Raw genomic sequence first — 19,993 nt, 5'->3', positions numbered from 1 at the left:
TGTTGGAGGATCTGTAAATGATTCCAATGGTTTCACAAGCAGCAATAAAGGGAATCAAGAGGAATTAAAGTTGTCTAATTTTTTGAATGGATTCCAAGATGTTTTCATTGATGACATCCCTAGTGAGCTACCTCCAAAATGAGGGATGATGACCATGCAATTGAGCTCCTACCAAGAAGCTCACAGCCTAACAAGCCTCCTTATTGAGTTTCCCAAGCTCAACAAGAGGAGATCATGAGGCAAGTGCAAGAATTGGTGGAAAAAGGAATGGTGAGGCCTAGCTCCTCTCCATTCTATTCACCAATATTTTTAGTGCAAAAGAAAGATGGCACATATCACATGTGTGTCGACTATAGTGCACTAAATAGGATCATTATAAACAAAAAGATTTCCCGTGCCGCGGGTAGAAGATCTATTTGATAAGTTACAAGTTTTGGCCTGACAAATGCTCCAGCCACATTCAAACTCATGATGGACAAAAATTTTCAGGCCACTCAAATTATCTTGAGGAGTACAAGCGATACCTCCATGTAATCTTTCAAGTTGTAAGAGAGAATAAGTTTTTCATTAATCAAAAGAAAAGTGATTTTTTCCTACAAGAGATTCAATATTTAGGTCACATTATCTCTAAAGATGGCACCCGTATGGATCCAACAAAGTTAGAGGTAATAAAAGGATGGCCTAATCTAAGGAGTCTACAGGAGCTATGGAGCTTTATAGGCATGTGTGCATCCTATAGATGCTTCATTGAAAAATTCTCGCTAATAGTAGGCCCATTACATGACTTAACAAAAAAGAACGTTAAGTATTCATGCAATGCAAAAGTGCAAGAAGCTTTTGAGAAGCTTAAGAAGCAGCTTATCTCTCAATGTTTGCTCACACTAACAGATCTCTCAAAGTCATTTGAGGTCCAATGTCATGCTTGTGGTGATTGCCTTGGAGCTATTTTGCTTCAAGAAGGGCAGGCCATAGCATATGAGAACCAAAGACTCAACTTTGATAAGGGAATATTGGGAAAATACAAAAAAGAGCTACTAGTTGTTCTATATGACCTAGACATGAGGAAACGCTATCTCTTGAGGACTCCATTCATCCTACGAATGGATCACAAAGTCTCAAGAACTTCATGATGCAAACCAAGCTCTCCGACAAACAAATGAGGTGGGAAAATTTTCTTTCGCAATTTAAATTTCATATTTCTCACATTGTTGGCAAGCACAATCAAGTGGCCGATGCACTTTCACAATGGCCAAAGGTAAATGTGGTGGCTATAGCAACTCACAATTATCTATCTTTTATGATGGATGACTATGCGACTCACCAAGACTTTAAGTACGTAATTATAGCCTTTGCATCAGGGAAGAAAAATATAACCATTCACCTTGAAGGATGGTTATCTTCCAAACGGCAATAGGCTATGTGTTACTCACCCATACAATAAGAAAGTCATGTATGAATCCCATGCTTCTCCTTATGCCGGGCAAAGAGGGATTCCATAATCTACTCTTCGAGGAGTAGAAATGTATTTATGTTGGCTTACCATGAAAAGTAAACATATCATAAAGAGTATGTTTTAAAAAATGTGTAGTATGCCAAAAGTCAAAATTTGACTGAGGGAAGCAACTTGGATTGTTTCAATCAACAAGCTTAACAAGAAAACACACTCTATGCCTGTCGAAAAGACTATGAAGGCACATCAAATGGCAACCCTCTTCAGATCTTAGATTTTCAAGTATCATGGCTTGCCAACATCCATAGTGTCGGACAAAGATCCTAGAATGACCAGTAATTTCTAGAAGGATCTCTTTGAGAATCTAGGAAGTAGATTAAATTTCTCTTTTGGCCTATCATCCACAAACGGATGACCAAAGTAAAATAACTAATCTAACGATTCTTGAATCTACTAAAAGCCTCATGGAAGTAGATCAACGTTCTCAATGAGAGAAGTACCTCCCTCTTATAGAGTATGTGTACAATGGCATTGTACATACTTCTACAGGGAAAGCACCTTTTGAGGTTAAAGAGGGAAGATCCAAAAGTCCCTTACTACTTAAAGTACATGGGAAGATCTTTGTTGCTGATGAATATAGCCGAGACTCACACGAATCTTTTCCAAATATTAAAGAGGTTATATCCATCTTAAAGCAAAGGCAAAAAGTGATGCTACTAATAAGCACAGAAGAGCCTTAGCCTTTAAGGAAAATGATTGGGTCTTGCTAAAGTTATTCAAGCTCATCTAAGGCATACTATGGGCAAAAATCCTACGGGCCACCAACAATATTATGCTAAACTAGCAAAAAGATACTATGGTCCTTTTATAAAAAAAATCTTAAGCCAATCAATGAGATGGCTTATTAGTTAAACTTGCCCAACCATTGGATCTCATGCACAATGTTTTCCATGAGAGCCTACGTAAGCCTTACAAAGGAGCACCACCAAAAGAAGCAATAGTTGCAGACCCTCCAAAAATCGAAGATCAAGAAGAAGCACTTCAATCTGAGTCCATCCTACGACATGAAGACAAGGTATTAAGAAACGGTAAGATTATCCAATGATATCTTGTTAAGTTTAAGAATTATCCCTTTAAAGATGCTAGATGGATGCAAGGAACCTAGCTTAAGGATAATATGAACCTTGTCAATGCTTACAATGCTACACTAGAGTAAGCAAATGAAAATGCATTTTAAATGAACAATGTTTTTGTCTTATAATACTAGTTCTCTTTTTATTGTGCACAAATTTAAATAGTATGCATGCTTAGGATCATGTTTGTGATGACCACGTCTCTCAAACACCAAGTATAATTTGTCACTCTACTTAGGAAATATGATATGGACTAAAGAGCATACATGCTTGCGGCAGCTAAGTCTCCCAAGCACCAAATGGATTAGTCATCCATCTTGGGATGATGTTGTAGGGTAAAAATGGATCCTCTACCCACTAAGAAACATGGACTAATGACTAGGCTTTATCTTCTCTACCTCATAGTCGAGGACGACTATGATTTCAAGAGAGAGGTAATGTCATAAAAATCTAATATCTAGCTAATCCAAATGATTTTCTCATATTAAATTGATCATTTAATGTGGGAGAATAAACAGTAACAAGAGCTACTATAAAGACATGTGCTTCTAGACCTATCTCAACAGGGTACCAAAAGGAGAAATGGTTGCATCTCAATAAGGGTCCAAAAGGAGACGATCTACCAAAGAGCAATGTGCGATAAGTGCTTATAGACTTATCTCAACAGGGGACCAAGAGGAGAGATGGTTACATCTCAATAGGGGTCCAAAAGGAGTTAATCTATCAAAGAGCAATGTGCATCTAATGGAGCTTAAAAGACCTTAGGGTTAGCTTCATTAAAGACCTCCAAAGGTTAGTGTAAAAAGTCCTTAGACTTTAGGCAAGCTAGGGCTATGCTTGAGGTGGAAACCCGGCCCAAGCTTGAGGTGCTTGTCATGCTTGGTGACTAAGGTGCTTTAGGTGCTTGTCATGCTTGGTGACTGAGGTGCTTGTCGTGCTTGCTGACTAAGGTGCTTGAGGTGCTTGTCATGCTTGATGAGGAAGGTGCTTGAGAAGCTTGCCATGCATGGGGGGTAAGGTGCTTGAGTAAAAAAGAGACCCTACAAAGGAGGGGGAAAGCCCCAAAGTTAGGGGAATCTTTGACTTAACCGCCCACTCAACCAAAGGGCGCATCCTTTCTCAAGGGGCACATGGACACATGTCAGGCTCTCCCTATGCTTAGCCACATGGTGTGCTTGAATCCTATTGGCTGGGCTAAAGAGGGGTCCAATGAGCTTCTAGTTCAATTCAGCAAATATTATACTTAAGCTTGCCATCTTCTCCATCTTCATTACTATGCTATTATGTATGCTAGCAAGAAGAGTGATGATAGGTGAGGAACTACTTCTTTCTCCTATGAATGTTTCTTCTTCCTCTTCCCTACCCTCATTCCCCGCCAGCTCTCTCCACCTTTGAAGGTGTTTGAGGCCTCCGGACTGAGGTCGGGGATGGGTAATGCTTTCTACAAAGTCTATATTCATAGCATCACCAAGGTCACAAGAAACACAAAGATTGTATTATACCAAATCTCTCTTTATGGGAGAATCTATAATACAAAAGCCTATTGGAGGGGGGGCCGGCTCCACATAAACCCGATCCTCAACTATTGTCAAGTTCTCTAATTCTCTCTCTCTCTCTCTCTCTCTCTCTCTCTCTCGTAAAAGTATTGTTCATGCCAAGTTAATTAAGTATAATGGTTATGTTGCTACCTCTGATTAAGTTCACCCTCTATGTTCTCAAAGTAGTCCCACAAAAATGCTCTCTTTAATTCTCCTAATTCCGCTATTCTCAAAGTTCATAGGCCATTTCCATTACAGTTCTTCATTGTGACAGTCAGAGTGCTAATGCCTTGGCTAACAATCCAGTGTTTCATTCGAGAACGAAACACATTGATGTGCATTATCACTTCAATCCTGAATGCTTGGCAAACAAGAGCCTTGATTTAGTGAAGATTCCTACATCAAAGAACACAGCAGATGCACTCACTGAAGTTCTCTCTGACCATCAGTTTCAGCATTGTCGTGAGTTGATGGTGGGCAGTGGGTGAAGAGTGGTTCTCTTCCATTCTTGTGGTCTCCCACATTGGCCATCAAGTGGGAGAACGTTAGGTTTAATGGCCATGTGGCCGATTGCCCATCACTAACTGCTACTAACCCTAGGTGTACAACTATACACTTGTGTGAGCCACTAACACTAAGTAGAGTGTGTATTGTGCCTAAGTGCATAAGATAGAGAAGAAAGAAAGGCGGAACACAGTGTGTGTTGACTCTCCCACTCCAACCTGTGTGTGTGGCTATGGTGGTGTGTATGTGAATATGTGTGTGTATTCCTCTTCCTCTTCCGTTGTGCTCCCGGCTCCTCTCCTTCATTAATTACTTGAGGATAACCATCATAAGCTTCGGTGTGATCGATCCTAAGCTTTTCTGCCCTCATGTCCATTTTGACGTTTACTCGTTCCATTTCTTCGCCCTCTACCATCTACATTGCCAACAACCTGATAAAGCATCAGCAGAAAAATATGCTAAACAAGCGTGTGAAGGCAACGAGTTTTGTGATTCGACTCCAGATCAGGCCAACTGATCATCGATTTAAATCTAATCTCTTCTGTTTCAATAGCACTAGAATAGACCTCTGCCATGGGTTGATCGCACGAAATATCTAGTCTATTTGAGAGTGCTCATCACGTCGGCAAGCATCCAAAGTACCCTCCAACTTGATGATCTGCAAACAGAAGATTGCGCAAAGTGCTTTTTGATTTTATTCAATTGGTAGCTTTTCAGGGCGGAGTTTTCTTTAGAGCTTTTCATGGCAGTGATGGTTTACTTTTTTATGCGTAATTTAAATCTAATGCCACATGGTGGCTTCTCTGTTGAGATACTGCAAACAGAGCCTTGGGCTCACCAAGTAATTATGTGAAAACAAAAAACATGTAGATGGGGAGGCATGCAAAGAAAGGAGAGCTGTAGAAGTTAAAAGAATCTTAATCCAACCAAAAAAGGCTATGTGATCAAGTCTCACAACAAAAGCCTAGGGATAGCAAATCCTACAAAGTGCCCAAAGTAGGCGGAAGTTATGATTCCAAGAAAGGTATGGGTTCAAGTTCCACCCTTGCTTACTTGAATTACAGCTAGAAGGGCGGCCAATCTTCAATGGGGCATCGTGTAAGCGAAGTTGTGGCTCCATATTAGACTTAACTCTGCTCCAATAGAGCTAGAGGGGCGGTCAATCTTCCATGGGGCTACGTGTAAGCAGTGTTGGAATTAGGGTTGCAGAGAAACACACACAGCTTGGAGAAGACGAAGGAAGCTCAAGGCACACAATAGAGAGTGTGTTACTTAGTGTGCAATGGAAAGATAGATAGCCCTAGAGTGATGGGCGTATATACAATGCACGGGGGAAAAAACCTCCTAAAGAGGGAAAAAATGCCCCGGCGGTCCTAGTGTGTTCACACACAGCACTACCACATGTATATAGTAACAAATCCCCCCTGGAGTGATGCGGTGAACGAGAGCTCGCACATGAGTAAAGGGAAGTGCCATGCCCTGAGAACAGGATCAGTCCACAAAGGGAAGTAAGCCCAAAGCTTTGCGGAAAGCTTCAAGCTTCTCACGAGACAATGCCTTTGTGAAAAGATCTGCAAGGTTGTCCTATGTTGGCACATAAGCCAAGCTGATCTCTCCTACTGAGAGCCTCTCCCTGACATAGTGGTAATGCACCTCAATGTGCTTTGAGTGAGCATGAAAAACTGGGTTCCTCGCAACTGCCAATGCACTCTGACTGTCAGTGTAGATAGTGTTGGCAGTGTCCTGTCCAACACCCAAATCAGCCATAAGGCGTCTGAGCCATACACACTCAACCGTAGCTGTGAAGACTGCCCTGTACTCAGCCTCACAACTCGAAGTGGCCACAGTAGGTTGCTTCTTGCTCAACCATGATATACATGAACTGCCAAGCATGAAACAAAAACCACTTGTGGACACTCGCGTGTCAAAACAACCAGCCCAATCTGAGTCCGAAAAAGCATGTAAGTCTGGCGGCAATGATCCCCCCTTGGGATAAAACAAGCCAAGATGTAAAGTGCCAATAAGGTAGCGGAAAATCCTCTTGACAGCCTGCCAATGCTTAAACCCTAGGCTATGCATAAATCTGTTGACTTGTGAGACTGCAAACTGAATATCCGGCCTCGTGTTGCATACATAAATGAGGCAGCCAACAGCAGTTTGGTAAAGAGTGACATCAGCTGGATCACCAGCATCATGTAGACTCAACTTCAAATGTGTTTCCATGGGAGTGGCAATAGGTTTGCAATCCTCAAGTCCAAACTTACATAGAAATGTCTCTATGTAACTTTTCTGACACAAGGCAATACCACCATCACACTGCTTAAACTGTATACCCAAATAATGATGCAACAGCCCCAAATCTTTCATCTTGAAAGTAGCATTCAAATCAGCCTTAAAATCAGCAATATGTCTCTCATTTGGTCCAGTGATCAGCAAATCATCAACATAAAGAACCATAATGAGAAGTACATCACCCTCACGCTTTACATACAATGTGCTTTCTGTTGGACTGTTACAAAAGCCTTGTTTGACCAAATGAGTGTCAGCTTTCTCATACCAAGCACGAGGAGATTGCTTCAACCCATACAAAGCCTTGTTACATTTGCACACTTTGTCCTCTTGTCCTTTTATGACAAAACCGCGAGGCTGCGTTACATAAACTTCCTCAAATATGTCACCATTCAAGAAAGCAGTAACAATGTCTGATTGATGTACATCCCAACCAAAATGAGCTGCCAATGCACATTGAAAACGCATAGTAGTCATACGACAAGTGGGAGCAAAAGTCTCTTCATAATCTATGCCTTTTTGCTGTGCATAACCCTTTGCAACAAGTCGAGCCTTATGGCGATCGATCTCACCATCCGGCTTGCATTTCAACTTGTAAACCCACTTCGTACCAATGGCCTTTTTGCCAGGAGGCAAATCACATAAAGTCCATGTGTCATTTTCTATAAGTGCATCATATTCTGATTGCATGGCAGCCATCCAATTTCTGAATTTTGTGCTTCATCAAAAGTCAGAGGCTCCTCAACATCATGTAAGCTAGACATAGCCAAAGCATAACAATCTGATGCATAAGATGCATGGCGAGAGCCTGAACGAGTACGACTAGACAAAGGTGCATCCAATTTACTGTCACGCAAAGTGTGCACTAGCCATTTTGGCATACCTCTAGCCTGCTCATTTTCAGCCCTTTCCTCATCAAGTACATCATGTACATCTGCATCAGTAATAGGCTGATCTAAAACATTTTCAGAAACCCCCATAGGTTGTACATTTGCCTCATTGGAACTTACATTCGTATTTCCACCACTGAAAAGAGGCAACAAAGTGTCATAAATGTCCTGTGAGCTTACATTACTGTCTCTGGTACATGATAGCAAGGGCTGAACAGAATCTTCCACAAACACTACATCCCGTGAAACCAGAATACGTTTTGATTGCGGATGATACAACCTGTAACCTTTTCTTTCAGCACTATAACCAACAAAAATACATTTGACAGCCTTATCATCCAATTTTCTGCGTTGCACTTGTGGCACCAAAGCATATGCCAAACAGCCAAAAACATGCATGTGCTCAATAGAAGGCTTTCTATCATGCCATGCTTCATATGGAGTAATAGACTGCAAAGCTTTCGTAGGGCACCTGTTAAGTACATAAGTGGCACACAAGATGGCCTCAAGCCAAAAAGAATGCGGTAAAGCTTGACTTTTGACCATACATTGTGCCATTTCTATCAGTGACCTGTTTTTCCTCTCAGCAACACCATTTTGTTGATGTGTATAAGGCACTGTACATTGGTGTTTTATCCCACGACTAGCCAGAAATGCATTAAATTCATGAGACATATACTCCCCCCCTCGATCAGAACGGAGGTATATTTCGAGACATTTTCAGCCATAGCCAGAAATTGTTTGAAGCACATAAAAACTTCGGACTTCGCTTTAAGCGGAAATACCCATGCATGCCTGGAGTAATCATCAATGAAAGTCACGAAGTACAGGTAATTGCCCAAGGACGGAGTTTGCATGGGCCCACAAACATCACTATGCACAAGCTGCAACCTGCATGTGGCCCGAACTCAACCATCCTTTGGAAACTTAGAACGCTGCATCTTACCCAAAATACATCCTTCACAAACATGTTTGACAGGTGCTTCAAGAGGCGGCAAAGAAGCAACCATATCAGATTTCTACAAACGCAGCAAACTGGCAAAATTCAGATGACCAAAACGTGCATGCCAAAGTTTTGCATTTGAAATAGCCCTTGAATCTGCAACAGCATTTGCAAGATTTTGTCCACACTTGTCATACAAAGTGAGCTTATACAGCCCACGGCACAAAAGGCCAGATGCAACAATTTCATCACCAAAACTGAGATCATGAACTGTACATTTGTCATCCACAAATTTGACTACAAGTCCAAGTCTAGCAAGTGCGGATACAGACAAGAGATTCTTCTTGATCCCAGGTACATAAAGTGCATCAAGAAGTGTAAAGGAACTGCCATTAGCAGCAGTGAGCACAATCTTTCCAACTCCCTGAACTAGATAAGAGGCATTGTTGGCACAAGTGACTGAATTCCCATGAGGGACTGGCTCGAGAGAGGTAAACAATTCACGATGTGAGGTAATGTGCTTTGTAGCACCACTGTCAAAATACCACACATGTGAATCTGCAGCAATGACAAGCATGCATCATGGACAGCAGGATTGTAAGTGCACTCTGCGCTAAAAGCCCATTCTGCATCAACATCAGCATTACAGTCTCCTTTCACAAAAGACTCAACAATGGCTGCATTTGTAGTGGAACCAGCATTTGCAGTGGAACCACCCTCTTTCTTCTTAGCCTCTTTGGCCTTCAACTTAGGACACGACTTGATCAAGTGATCATTGGCTTTACAATAATGGCAACGCATCTTCTTTTTGCCCTTATCACCAGAATTGCCAGACGAAGTACTGCCAGCAGAAGCATTAGGAACATAATTTTTGCCACTCGCAGCAGAACCATAAGAAGTGGCTGCATTACTGTTACCACCCTTTCTTTGAGAAGCAATAAAAGCCTGTTCAAATGCACGTTGCCTAGTCCTGTTTTTTCTAGAAAGTGACTCTTGCAATAGCAATGTGCATAATGCATCAAACTTGACAACTTCAGGATTTCCTTGGGTCATCAGTCTCCAAGTACTAGCAAAAGACTGGTAGGAATCTGGTAAGGCATCAAGAACAGTCTGCACAAGGGAACTATCTGAAATGACTTCACCTGCAGAAATAAGCTGCTCATTGATATCCTTGACACTAGCAAGGAAAGTGTCCATATCATCTTCCTCATGCATAATCTTCGACTCCAGCTCTTTACGCAGCAAAGCAATTTTAGCCCCATTGCGGCTTGCATAAAGACCTGCTAAAATATCCCAAGCCTGTTTTGCAGATTTTACTGAACGGATGTGAGAAACAATGGTGCATTTCACAGACAATGCAATCAATGCATGAGCCTGCGCATCCTTAACATCCCAACGAGCTTGTTCTGTCGTAGGCAAAACAACTCTAACAGCTGCAATCCTTGCAGCAAGACCTGCAACATCCTCAACATCGCCTACATCCTCAGAACCAGGACGTACATCAATGCCCTGCACAATGTTCCAAACACCCTTTGACACAAGAACATGTTGCATCATATAAGCCCACATAGGGTAGTTGTCCCCATCCAACCTGTCCTCAGCAGCAAACATCTTGAACACATCTGTGTTGTTGTTGTCAGCCATGGTAAATGCTACACCTGATGTGAAAACTGCCCGGAAATAGGAGTAACGGAGCGGGAACAACCTGTGCTATATAGCACAAACCGTAGAAGACTATAAGGACCTGTTATGTAGAAAACGGCACTGACAGAAATTCTGCACAAAATGACGAAATAGCCTGTGCAGTACTACCTGTAGTGGAAACGGAGGCCGAAATGAGCCCAAATCAAAATTCTGAGCAGACCTAGCTCTTCGAGCTGTCCCAAAATTTTTGTCAACCTGCGAACGCTCGCCAAAGCTCACTGAAATCGGAGAAAGTGAGCAGGCGTGTGCTAGAGCAGCTGGCGACTAAGCCCGGGAGGACGTGACCTGCTCTGATACCAATTGTTGGAATTAGGGTTGCAGAGAAACACACACAGCTTGGAGAAGACGAAGGAAGCTCAAGGCACACAATAGAGAGTGTGTTACTTAGTGTGCAATGGAAAGATAGATAGCCCTAGAGTGATGGGCGTATATACAATGCACGGGGGAAAAAACCTCCTAAAGAGGGAAAAAATGCCCCGGCGGTCCTAGTGTGTTCACACACATCACTACCACATGTATATGGTAACAAGCAGAAGTTGTCGTTGTAGATTAGACCTAACTTTGAGCGAAGTTGGCTTTGGTTTCATGGTTAGATCATATTCGCACATGGGGGTTCCACTCGAGCCTCACGTGCATCATCAACGTTGCCCACTTGCTCAACTTTGTCATTTTCGACAGAGTTGGAGATTACCCCCATCTTTGAGAGGAAGAAGATGCAAGAGTGTAGGCTTTGCAGTCAATAAAGGACATATTTTTTGGCGTGTGCTCCACCCTCGCAACTACGACGTGCGAATGCGCGTCTATATGAACTTGAGTTGGAATCCAACGAAAAAGAATCTCTCCATGAATAGGGGGTATTAGCTGGGTTAAATTTATTATTAAAAAAAACCGCGATTCAAGCAAGATGCCCTAGAAATGAGTAGGGCAGGTGCTGTACATAGGGAGAGTCAACAACAGGCGGATGCAAGCGAAGGGAGGCGACGCGCATCTCACAACCAAAGTGGGTGGGCGACGTAGTTCGATAGGGAACATTGTGAGATGTTTCCTTTTTTACATAAAAATGGGCATTCAACCTACAACCAAAGTGGTTGGGAGAGCAACTTGTTATCTCAACGAGGGTTTAATTGATCTCACGGGTGTTCGAGTTCGAATCTTGGAGTTTGTGGTTTCGTTATCGAGTTCGAGCCTTGGAGTTTTTGGTTGGTAACCTAGCATGGACATCCGACAAAGTGAGTCATGCACCAGAGCGGAATCTACAAAGGTTCTGTCTAATGATTGAATGGTGATAAAATAGGCATGGTATGTTATAGACTCCAATCCTAGGATTATCCATGCTAAGCCATTTCAAAGGCTTCAAATCAACTTGATCGTATCCCTCAAGTTCTAAAGTTGGTGGTCCTTCTTTTGCTCCCATATCCGGAATGAGTGTATTCACCTCTAATCCCCATTTTTCTATCACATCAGGGTTTCCAACTTTTAAATACTGTCCCGTTTCTATCCGTATACATTTTTCCTTGGTTATTTGCTCTTATTTCCTCTTCAAACTCTATGTCATGGTCATCAATGCGAATAGCATACTCTTCATTAGGATCCAGGTAAACCTGAGTTCCATGGTCATTCATCTTATAAAATGTGAGTATATGCTTATATCGCATTGTCGTTCTGGTTCATGAATGAGTCAAATAGTAAGGCATTTTAGATGTTGATTCTGGAAAAGTGTCTGAGATTTCTTCAAAGATAGCGTTCAAGTGATCGCCTTGATTCACACTCTCTTTGGTGGGTGCTTACTAGCGGTCGCTCCAAATATGCTTGGTTTGCAAGTATACGACCAGATCTAAGATTCATATAGACTTGTGAAGTCCTAGATAGAGTACTTACCATCGGATTGGACTAGTTATCAGTTTCTTCCACTTGACTTGATTGAAACTCCTGTCAAGCTTTCATTTTCTTGTCTACAACCTGATTCTTGTATCAATTTTAATCAAGTTAGCTATTCTTTCACAAAGATTGTACAATTTTTGCTAACTATTGTGACAGGTCTATGTATATCACTTCAAATTGAGCTAAGTGAGCCAGCAATTGAGACTTTCAGATTCTACTTTTGCAAAAACCAAAGGACTAATGTGCAACATGGAAACTGAGTCAACATGTACTAATTTGGATTCGATTGAACCCAAAATTGACCGGTGGCCTTGTATTATGTTGTTCTAACACTGTACAAGCTCAAAAGTCTAACATTATGTCTCTGTGTATCAAACGTAAAACTTTTCTCAATTTGTACACTTTTTAGGCTTGTATTGCCAAGTATTCAACTTGTTATGGTCCCTGGACAAGTTTCACTGAGTTTGAACAAAATTTATCCAAGTTATCAACTGTTTTATGTCCGCAAACTCAGTTTTCCAAAATTTGGCTTAAGTCTCACTTTTGTGATCCAAATTCCACCAAATTTGATTTGTATGGTCTACTTGATATGCTTGACCTTGTGATATACTCAAATGTGCAAAAATGTCCAATTTTGTAGCATATGTAAATAATCGCGATTATTTATTTTTGTGCAACTTTTTGCCACAATGTTGACACAGAATGGTTAAACAGCTCAACTTAAGCTCCCTAGCCAAGTTTCATCAAGTTTGGATAATCCCTATTCAATTGGTCAATAGTTTTGTGTCTACAGACTGACTTTACAAATTTGGCCTTAATTTTCACTTCAATGATTCAAACCTCACCAAATTTGATTTGTGCGCTTAATATAACATGCTAAACTTAGTGGTATGTTGGGTTGGTCAAAAAAATTGAGAAATGGGACAAAAGTAAATAATCGCGATTATTTACTTTTGGCAAATTTTTGTAGGTGATACAAACACTTTCTCACCACCACATAATAACAACCCAATTGCACAAAGATATCAATTTTTGTTGACATTCTTAGCCATGCTAAAACTACAATCAATCTATGAGGGGTTTAATGCTAGTGTCATAGAACTGTTCGAGGGAGAGATACTCTATATGAAGTTGTTGGAAAAAAACCAAAATGAAATAATCAACTTTACAATTCTCGATCTACTCAAGACTTATGTTACAAAAGTAGATCAATGTGCCCAATGGGAGAAGTACTTATCTTTTGTAGAGTATGCATATAATAACACTGTACATACCACTACTACAGGGAAGGCTCCTTTTGAAATCATTGAGGGAAGACGTAAAAGTCCCTAGCTACTTAAGGTACATGGGAAGATCTTCGCCGCTGATGAGTATAGACGAGACCTACAAGAATATTTTCAAAAGATTAAGGAGGATATATCCATCTCCCAACAAAGGCAAAAGGCTACTGCTGACAAGCACAGAAGGGCCTTAGCCTTCAAGGAAAATGGTTGGGTCCTACTCAAGTTTCTCAAGGCTTGATTTCTCAAGGCTTGATTGAGGCAAACTATGGGCAAAAATCCTACGGGCCACCCAAAGTATTATGCTAAGTTAGCAAAAAGATACTATGGTCCTTTCCAAATCCTAAAACCAATCAACAAGATGGCCTATCAACAACTCAAGTTGCCCAACCATTGGCTCATTCACAATGCTTTTCATGTGAGCATACTCAAGCCTTACAAAGGCCAACCACCAAAAGAACCGATAATTGAGGACCCGCCAGAGATCGAAGATCAAGAAGAGGTGTTGCAGCCCGAATCGATTCTTTGACACAAAGAGAAGGTACTAAGACATGATAAGACTATCCGACGGTATCGTATTAAATTTAAAAACTATCCTTTTGAAGATGCTAGGTAGATGAAAGGAACACAGCTTAAGGATAGTATGAACCTTGTCAATGCTTACAATCCTACACTAGAGTAAGCAAATGTAAATGCTTTCTAGATGAACAATGATTTTGTCTTATAAGACTAATCCTTTTTTGTGCACAAATTTAAATAGTATGCATGCTTAGAATCATGTTTGTGATGACGATGTCACTCAAACACCAAGTAGAATTTGTCACTCTACTTTGGGAGAATGATATGGACTAAAGAGTAGACGTGCTTGGGGAAGCTAAGTCTCCCAAGCACCAAATGGACTAGTCATCCATTTTGGAACGATGTCATACGGTAAAAAGGGATCCTCTACCTGCTAAGAAACGTAGACTAATGACTAAGACTTTATCTCTTCTACCTCATAGTTGAGGATGACTATGGTTTCAAGAGAGAGGTAATGTCATAAAATATAATATCTACCTATTCCAAAAAGACTTTCTCATATCGAACTGATCATTTAATATGGGGGAGATGAATGGTAACAAGAGGTAGAATATAGACATGTGCATATAATGGAGCTTAGAAGACCTTAGGGTTAGCTTCATTAAAGACCTCCAAAGGTTAGTGTTAAAAGTCCTTAGACCTAGGATCTTAAGCAAGTTGGGGATAACCTTGAGGTGGGAACACTACCCAAGCTTGAGGTGCTTGCCGTGCTTGCTGACTAAGGTGCTTAAGGTGTTTGTGGGAACCTTGCCCAAGCTTGAGGTGCTTGTCATGCTTAAATGACTAAGGTGCTTGAAGTGTTCAATTCAAACATGATCTCTCAAGAAGCATAAAAGATTGTCATGATTAAATGACTAAGGTGCTTGAAGTTTTCAATTCAAACATGATCTCTAAAGAAGCATAAAAGACACATGTCAAGATCCTCCCCATTTTGCCCTCATGATGTGCTTGAATCCTATTGGATAGGCTTTAACGGGGTCCAATGAGAATTTAGATGCATTTACATAAATATTTAAGAGAAGAGGGAAAAGAGGACACTTATCCAAATGATATAAATAAATAATACGAGAGAGAGAGAGAGAGAGGGGGGGGGGGGTCGACAAAGAGGGAAAAGAGGACACTTATACAAATGATATAATTAAGTAAGACAAAAGAGAGAAAGAGAGAGAGAGAGAGAGAGAGAGAGAGAGAGAGAGAGAGAGAGGGGGGGGGGGGGGGGTCGACCAAGCATGAGAGGGGGGCTGATTTAGGCATCTTGATTCTCATTCTCTCTCTCTCTCTCTCTCTCTCTCTCACACAAACACACACACACACACACACACACTTTGATGGTGTGAAGCAAATAACTCCATCTTCTTCTCCAAGCTTGAGAAGTTGAGAGCCTACACCACCAATCTTGGCTATGGAATGCAAATCCAACCAAGAGCCAAGCTTCAATGGCATGCTCATCTTCTCTACCATCTATATTACTATGCTAAGCTAAGCTACAAGAGTAATCTATGGTGAGGAGGGTACTTCTTTCTCGTATGTTAACTCTTCTTCCTTTTCCCTACCATCATTCCGGGGTAGCTCTCTCCACCTTTGAAGGTGTTTGAGGTCTTGGGACTGAGGCCGAGGACAAGTTAGTGCTTTCATTAAGTTGATTAAGGGCATAATTTTGATGCATGAAGATCATTGCATCGATTAGGTCTTAAGGAACAAAAAGCTTGTATTGTACCAAGTCTCTCATTATGAGAGAATCTTTAATACAAAAGCCTATTGGAGGGGGGACCGGCTCCAAGCAAATTCGGTCCTCAAATGTTGTCAACTTCTATAATTATCTCTCTTGCAAAGTATTGTTCATGCCAAGCTAATTAGGTATAATGAATATTTTGCTATCTATCATCAAGTCTTCTCTTTATGCTCTTGAAGAATTCTCTTAAAAATGATGAATGCAGTTATTTTAATTCTGCTACTTTCCATGTTACAAGTCCAATTCCGTTACATTGGTATCAGAGCTATTGGTTTCTCTTTTCTTGCCTAAGAAGAGAGGTCCTTAAGTTTTGCACGAAAGGTTGGACTTGTTAATTGCAAGAGGGTAAGTGGAACAGGGATCTATTTTCAAGAACTTAGTTTGAGGTACACCGTTGAGAACTATAGACTTAATAATGGAGTCTTTTAGGAATTTCCTTTGGCTTAACCATTATTGAGTTACAACAATCTCTAAACCACGGGTGTGGTTACTTGAGAGCCATTTTTCAAGAGTCGAGAAGGGTAGCAACTACGGTTTTGAGGGTACCAAAGCACAAAGTACTACTTACATAAGTTTAATTAGCATGGTTGACAATAATAAAGAGAGTAGAATGAATGTTGATAACTTTGATTTTGCACATGAAGGTGCTATTGAAGATGCCCCCATGCTTGTGAACAACTTTGTCACTAAACTGCAACAAGCTATGGGCAACCCTGCCCTACAAGCCGAAGTTACCCAACAACTTCGTAGCTATGGACTCCTTCAAACTCCCCAGGAGGAGAGAGAGCTTAGGAAGCCTCTTAATGAAACTTCCAAAAGAAGACTCTCTTCGGTGCAGGAAGAAGAAGAGGAAACCACTGATAGAGAAAGAAGAGATTCGGAGGATGTGGCTCCACGAAGATGGCGGTCTCAATGATTAACAACTCCTCCTAAGAGGAAACAATCACCGCATAGTCCTTCTCCTCGTCATTTTGACAAGGAAGGGAGGAACCAAAGGGAGGAAAAGACAAGAAAGAGGTCATCCTCTTCTCCATCTTCATCATCTTTCTCCTCCCCCGATGAAATCAGCGGCTATTCTCCTAAAGAATACAAGAGGAGAGGACATCACAAGTCCCATGCTGCTTGGAAAAGGTCTTACAAGCTAAAGAAGTTCAAGGAGGGAGGAAAGAGCATCTCTTTTCTCACCTATGATGGCACCTTTGGTGCTACAGACAAAGTTTTGGCCTTCATCCAACAACTTGATGCGGACTTTGGAGACAAGGGCTTCACAGAGTCCTCCAAGCTACGCTATGTAGCTATGCACTTTCAAAACTCTGCCCATCAATGGTGGGCTAGTCTTTGTGGGAATGGTGAATCCTCAAGAAAATGGAAAACTCTATGAGTTTCCATCATGAAGCAATTCCTTGCAAGTGATGCCAAGGACAAAGTGCTCACTGAATGGATGAAGCTACTAGTTGAGGACGACTATGGTTTCAAGAGAGAGGTAATGTCATAAAATCTAATATCTACCTATTCCAAAAAGACTTACTCATATCGAACTGATCATTTAATATGGGGGAGATGAATGGTAGCAAGATTCAGAATATAGACATGTGCATATAATGGAGCTTAGAAGACCTTAGGATTAGATTCATTAAAGACCTCCAAAGGTTAGTGTTAAAAGTCCTTAGACCTAAGAACTTAAGCAAGCTGGGGATAACCTTGAGGTGGGAACCCTACTCAAGCTTGAGGTGCTTGCCGTGCTTTTGCTGACTAAGGTGCTTAAGGTGTTTGTGGGAACCTTGCCCAAGCTTGAGGTGCTTGTCATGCTTAAATGACTAAGGTGCTTGAAGTGTTCAATTCAAACATGATCTCTCAAGAGGCATAAAAGTTTGTCATGCTTAAATGACTAAGGTGCTTGAAGTGTTCGATATGATCTCTAAAGAAGCATAAAAGACACATGTCAAGATTTTCCTCATTTTTCCTTCATGATGTGCTTGAATCCTATTGGATAGGCTTTAAAGGGGTCCACTGAGAATTTATATGCATTTAAATATATAATTAAGCGAAGAGGGAAAAGAGGATACTTATCCAAATGATATAATTAAATAATAAGAGAGAGAGAGAGAGAGAGAGGGGGGGGGGGGGGGGGTCGACTGAGCATGAGAGGGGAGCTGATTTGGGCATCCTTATTCTCATTCTTACACACACACACACACACACACACACACACACACACACACACATACACTTTGATGGTGTGAAGCAAATAACTCCATCTTCTTCTCCAAGCTTGAGAAGTTGAGAGCCTACACCACCAACTCTTGGCTATGGAATGCAAATCCAACCAAGAGCCAAGCTTCAATGGAATGCTCGTCTTATCTACCATCTATATTACTATGCTAAGCTAAGCTACAAGAGTAATCTATGGTGAGGAAGGTACTTTTTTCTCATATGTTACTTCTTCTTCCTCTTCCCTACCCTCATTCCTTGCTAGCTCTCTCCACCTTTGAAGGTGTTTGATGTCTTGGGACTGAGGCCGGGGACAAGTTAATGCTTTCATTAAGTTGATTAAGGGCATAATTTTGATGCATGAAGCTTTCCATCTTCATTGCATCGATTAGGTCTTAAGGAACACGAAGCTTGTATTATACCAAGTCTCTCATTATGGGAGAATCTATAATACAAAAGCCTTTTGGAGGGGGGACCGGCTCCAAGTAAACCCGGTCCTCAACTGTTGTCAACTTCTCTAATTCTCTCTCTTGCAAAGTATTGTTCATGCCAAGCTAATTAGGTATAACAAATATTTTGTTATCTATCATTAAGTCTTCTCTTTATGCTGTTGAAGAATTCTCTTAAAAACGATCACTATAGTTATTTTAATTCCGCTACTTTCCATGTTACAAGTCCAATTCCGTTACAAGACTAGATCTCTAACTTACTTGAGTATTGGAAATGGATCACAACACCTAAGAGGTAAGAGGGCAACCATGTTTGGAGCCACTGCCACTGGATTCTATGTAGCTGACCTCGCTCACTTCTTCCATGCAAAGGCATGTTCCCGTACCCCTCCCTCCTTTGTCGGACCCGCCGTGGAAAGCTTTTAGAGAGAGAGAGAGAGAGAGAGAGAGAGAGAGAGAGAGAGAGAGAGAGAGAGAGAGAGAGAGAGAGTATCCATGCAAAATTCATGCAATCCCAAAGCTTCATGACCTCTCCTCATCTACAAAGCTTCTCCTTTTCCATGCCTTCTCCCTCTGCCCCTCTCTTCTGAGCTCTAATACCAGTGAAATGCAAGGTAAGTCTGGGAACAATCTTGCTCCTCCCATCCTACCTCTTACTTGTATATAGGGTCGAGCCCCTATGCCATGTTCCCATTGGGCCTTGCCCGACTACCCTTGGCCTTACGCACACATGCTCTCTCTCTCTCTCTCTCTCACACACACACACACACACACACACACACACACACACACACAAGTGGAATAACCTTGAGAGTATCAAGGATTCATTGAAATGACTCACATTCTCTCTCTCTCTCTCTCTCTCTCTCTCTCTCTCTCTCTCTCTCTCTCTCTCTCTCTCTCTCTCTCTCAGACACGCTTACACATACACACAAAATTATTCTCAGAGTCTGTGTGTGTGAGTGTGTGTCTCGGGATTGTTTTTGTACAACATTAAAACTCCTCCTCCTCTCCTCTCTTTCTCTGTCTCTCTCCCCCAGTTTTTCACGAAGCCATTTTTGGCATGCTTATGGCAAAGGCCTTGAATGTTTGGTTGTGTTTTTTAGCTTTGTATATAAGACAATGATGGCCTTAAGTGGTGATCTTTTAAATCACTAATGTTTGTTTCCTTTATGCCAAACTTTGAACTTGAGAAAACTAAAGCTAACAACTAAACCTTCACTCATTTGTTCATATGTATAGCTCAATAACTTAGTAGTTTGCAGTGTAGTTGACTATGAAGTTCCTACAGATGCTGTTAACACTACTCCTGGCAAGAAATTCTTCTCAAAGAATATAAAGGGACGTGTTGGATTTAGGGTTGTAGGAATGCACGCATAGCTTGGAGATGGAGAAGAAGCTTAAGGCACA

This window comes from Adiantum capillus-veneris, chromosome 4 (assembly GCF_014529385.1).
Source record: "Adiantum capillus-veneris isolate H3 chromosome 4, ASM1452938v2, whole genome shotgun sequence".
NCBI classification, from domain to species: Eukaryota; Viridiplantae; Streptophyta; class Polypodiopsida; order Polypodiales; family Pteridaceae; genus Adiantum; species Adiantum capillus-veneris.
The sequence above is the reverse complement of the archived record's forward strand: the minus strand, read 5'-3'. Positions refer to the sequence as shown.